The sequence below is a fragment of the Bacillus rossius genome, unplaced genomic scaffold (assembly GCF_032445375.1).
Source record: "Bacillus rossius redtenbacheri isolate Brsri unplaced genomic scaffold, Brsri_v3 Brsri_v3_scf54, whole genome shotgun sequence".
NCBI lineage: Eukaryota > Metazoa > Arthropoda > Insecta > Phasmatodea > Bacillidae > Bacillus > Bacillus rossius.
The window spans coordinates 87,501-92,500 of NW_026962744.1; the positions used below are offsets into that span (position 1 = coordinate 87,501).

The following is a 5,000-nucleotide window of genomic DNA, read 5'->3' on the forward strand; positions in this document are numbered from 1 at the left end:
AATTTCACTTGCATCACAAATAATTTAAAATTTTTCACCACATGAAGTAAATATTTCGCAATAAAAAAAAATATAGCCCTAGGACTCGTGTGCACACCTTTTCTTCCCCACATCGCACACGCAAACAAAACTTCCAAATTATTACAAAATCACTCGATTATTATACATACATAAACACACATGTATTTTCCGAATAAGTGAGAAATGCAGGCCGATGAAAGTCAAATTTCGTTTCGGAAATTAAATCTCGCACAACTACCGACACATAACCAAACTTGCGTACATTTACATAGCATTAACCCTCTAAATAATAAACAAATGAAAGCAGAAAAAACAACATCGCTACCCACCGCGCGCGCTCCTGGCGGCGGGAGTAGGAACTACTTTGCACACAGACCGACATAGCCCCCTGCCAAAAACAGTAAAATAAATAATATATATAAGTCTTTTGGCGGGAAAAAATTTCTCAACCGCCTGGGAGCACCCTAGTGTGTGCCTGTCTTTAGGTTATGTTACTTTTAACTTCATTTTCTACAGGCAGACGCGAGGGTGCTCGCCCATTATTTTTATTTTTTTAAATTCTTTCCTACCTTTGGTGTGCCATGCAAGAATTTATCGTCAAAATGGCGGCCCCGAGTGCAAATTTCTCGTCTGCACTGCTGGCTGGATGATTATGTGATGTTTTGAAGGAGGGTGTTTTTTTTTTTGTTTGGATTTTGTGTGAGGGGGGGAGGGGCTGGGCTAGCTTTTTTTTTTTTTTAAATTTTCTAAACATTCATCTCTTATGTAACAGTGTTCAGCATTAAAAAATTTAAAAGAAGAGGCACTTACTCATCAATTTCAAAACAGCCTATGAAGAAAAATAAAAAAAATTTAAATTCATTCCAGTTTTATACATTCATGATTTGATCACATGTATAACTTTTCTTTTTTATTACCTTATTTAATTTTATTATTATTACTACTATTGCTGCTACAACCTAGAAGATACCTCAGTGATACTAATACCTGCTGGTAAAGTTAAAGGTTTCACCTTTCTTTCTTTAAACATATCACAATACCTTTCTTGAGTTAAATATTATCTAATGGCTTTAAGAAGTTATGGTAATGTTCATCAGTTATAGAGTGTGGGTTTGTGTGTGTGTGTGAGAGTGTATTTTGAAGAGGGCTTTGGTGGTTGGGATGGTGAGGGTGGTGGGTGTTGTGTGTGGGGAGGGGGGGGGGGGGGGGGGGGAAGTAAAAGAGTGTTCATTACACGATTTCTCCTGTTGTTTGTAACAATCACACCTGGTATAGCTATTTCGAGTGGCAAATACAAACTGCAAAAAAAAAACATCTATATCATTGCCAACGGCCATATCACGATGAACACACCGGTTCTCGTCCGATCACCGAAGTTAAGCATCGTCGAGCGTGGTTAGTACTTAGATGGGTGACCGCTTGGGAACACCACGTGCCGTTGGCACTACTATTTTGCACCCTACAGAAAAAAATTTTTTTTTAAAAATTTCAATTTTAAATTTTTTTTTCCCCCACAATCACCACATTTCCCCCCCCCCCCCCCCCTAACACACACACACACACACACTCACTCTCTATCAATCAATCAATCAATCAATCAATCAATCAATCAATCAATCACTCACTCACTCACCCACCCAGCAGCAGCTGTGAATCTTTGCATGTGTATACCTCATACAAAATTCAAAGTGAAAAAATAAATAGATAAGTGTATATGTATGTATGTATGTATGTATGTATGTATGTATGTATGTATGTATGTATGTATGTATGTATGTATATATGTATATATATATATATATATATATATATATATATATATATATATATATATATAAACACACACACACACACCTATTTTGAAGTTTCTCTGTTTCAGTGGGCAGTTATGTATAATAATGAGAGATTCAAAAAGACGTTGATAACAATGTCATCAATGCCTGTTTAGTGTGCTCATTTGTTGGATGGTCGGCAGCAATACTAGAGGTGGTACAGCTGTAACCTGTAAAATTGTACCTGCAATGTGTTGTGTATGGAAAAAAATAAAAATTATATCATCTAAATTTTTGTTATCCAACAATAACCTTCCCATCAATGCATGATGTCACAGTAGCCATAGCTCTACTCTTTCTGCCATATAACATTGGGGGAAAAAAAAAAAAAAGGAGCTATTAGAATAATAACAAAAGATAAAAAATCATCTAACTGCAGACCAAAATTCAAAAAACTTAAAGTCCTGACTGCCATAAATGAATACGTTCTAGAAACTTTTTATTCATTCTTAAGAAAAAGAAGAAAAAAAAAATTATTATTTTTTTTTTTTTTTTTTTTTTTAGATATTCGCACATAGGTATAACACCAGAAATGCTAGTAAATTGAGGATAGTTGAACATAACACTAGGCGATTTGAAAATGGACTAAATTACTTGGGAGTAAAACTTTACAACTTAATATCACAGAAAATAACTAAAACAATTTACCAGTATTAAAAAAAAAAACAGTAAAAAAAATTCTTCTAGAATATCCTACCTACCCTCTGAAGCTATTCTTTAATTTGATTGATAATAGAGAAATTGAACTGTTAATTTGTTGAATGGACTTGTGATAACAGCTGCTTCATGTTTTGCATAAAGTTAAATTGTGTAACATGTTATGTATTTTTTTTTTTTGAAATTTTTTTTCTTGGTAACTTGCATCATGTAAATATTAATTGTCTGCACATACATGTTCTATATCCCGGAGCCTTGACTCCACGTGGGATCAACAGAACAAAAATACAAAAAAAAAAAAAAAATCCAGCTCACTAATCTAGGTGCATTTTGCTAACAATATTTGGAATATATATATATATTTTTTTTTGTGTAACATGCAAATTCTGTATTATTCTGCACACATTATTTATAATCTTCTATCATTTTCTTAGATAATAACTATTAATTCATAAAATAGATTGTGTGTGCATAACCTCCTGGAAACATTTGCACTTACCTCCTACTTTACTTTTTCATTTAAGCAATCCTATTCGCATGTATACACTTAGGTTGCAGCATCGAAATTGTGTAAAATTCAAAGTGTGTATTGCCTGAAAAAAAAAAAAAAAAAAAAAAGACATACCAAATATTTGCATACAGCGACACACTACATATTTGCACACAGTGGAGTTTTGCGGTAATTAACCTAGCACAATTTACCACACGCAATCACACGCCCGCGATGAGATAACACACTCGCTGTTTTCCTGTTGACCGGCACGAGGAGTAAGAAAAATTGATATTTACACGAGCACACACTCCCACACTAGTCACAACGTCGGTCATCAAGTTGTGTTGAAAATTCCTGTAGCCTCTGTTTTCCCAAATGATTTCACTTAAAATTTCATTTAACAAGACCATAAACAAATTTACAATACTAATTTCTTAAACAAACACTTCAGCGAACAAGTGACTGTCGCATTCATTACAAAGCTTACAACTTAACAGATGTTTCCGATGTGAAATAAAATAAGAAAATGTTTTACAACCAACCTAGAACATTTAGTCAAAACGTTTTTGTCCTGGTTTATGATTATTTTCCGTGACATGAATGTTTCAAAACTAATAAAAATACGAATGCAGCCAAATATAATGAAGTTAGCACATAAAAGACGACTTAAAATATTTCATTTTTCGAGAATTGGCAGAGCAAGAACGCACAGGTCCAACGGAAATTTCTTTAAAGATAAACGACCATCGGACAAAAACACCCCCTCCCCTCATCCTCAAAAATACGTGAATAATATACTTTTTCAATTATATTTTTATCGTTTTTTTTTTTTTTTTTTAATATACTCATTAAAACTTCAAAATAAGCAGGTACTCGTGTGTTTTTCTCTCTACAATGTACCTGATCTCGGTGCGTAAACCTACATCATTTAGAGATGGAATTAATGTACACATACAAGTAAAATTTTGTTCCATTGTAAAATTGAGAGAAAGAAGGTTTTCCAAACGCATTAAGTATGGAGACTTTAAATAAGATTACGAGCTTATAAATGTTTGCAACGAAATAAAGTGACCATGTATCTGCAATTTCAAAAATATTTTTGCTCTGCTAACCTCACATGCAAGCAAGTAAAAATAACCTCACAACTTACTTACCTCTCTCAATTTCGCAGTACCAAAACATAGAAGGGATAAATAGGATAGTTTTTATTCGAAATCCTGCAAGAGTTTTAATTTTTATTAAAATATTTCTCCAATGTAGCATGTGTGTGGAATACTTCATCAGCAACTTGCATCTGCACCTTGAGTGAATTGAAGGGCAGCCAGTTTTAAAAGCTAAACAGAAACTGCACTCTTGAGAATGCATCAGATCCAAGTGAAATGCTTGTTGTGTGTACAGTTAAAAGTTTTATTATTCACACAATGAAAATGTAAACAAAATTTACTCACAATAATAATCACATCATCCTTGGAGGTGCACGAAGAAAGCCATTCCAGGTGGCACTGAACAAGGTGATTTGCTAGTGCTTCCACAGCAAACAGCCTTCATGAAATTATCTCCACATTTTCAGCATACTATACACTAAAGTATACCTAAGTTAATTTAACCATTTTCAAGTGATTCCAGCACAAATTACGTATTTGATTCCTTGAATAACATCTGCAAATGAAAAGTTCCCTGTTTGGTGTAGCAGTAAATTTAAACAGCTCGCAGTGCAAATTAAACAGTGCAGCTGCCATAAAAAAATTACACTATTAGTGGAACTGCCCATTATGTCATCGTAGACTGCTGACATTTAGAAAACATTGAAAAATCAGTGCTAAAGAAGCCCTACATTACTTTCGCTGTCCAAAGTGCGCTGCTCCCTACGTGAGCAAGGCATCGAGAATTTTCTGAACCGTCCGCAACCAGAAAATTGGGTAACCAGATATTTGCAGAGAGAAAAATTTTATTTTCACTTTGCTCTTGCATTCTGTAGGATCAGTCTCGTCATGGCA

At 34.1% G+C, this 5,000-nt stretch overlaps 1 non-coding gene across 1 annotated transcript; it reads left to right on the forward strand.

Moving 5' to 3' along the window:
* Positions 1–1,346: 1,346 nt before the first annotated feature.
* On the forward strand, positions 1,347–1,465 carry LOC134545040 (5S ribosomal RNA). The gene has a single exon (XR_010078217.1). It is a non-coding gene; the product is annotated as a 5S ribosomal RNA (ribosomal RNA).
* Positions 1,466–5,000: the final 3,535 nt, after the last annotated feature.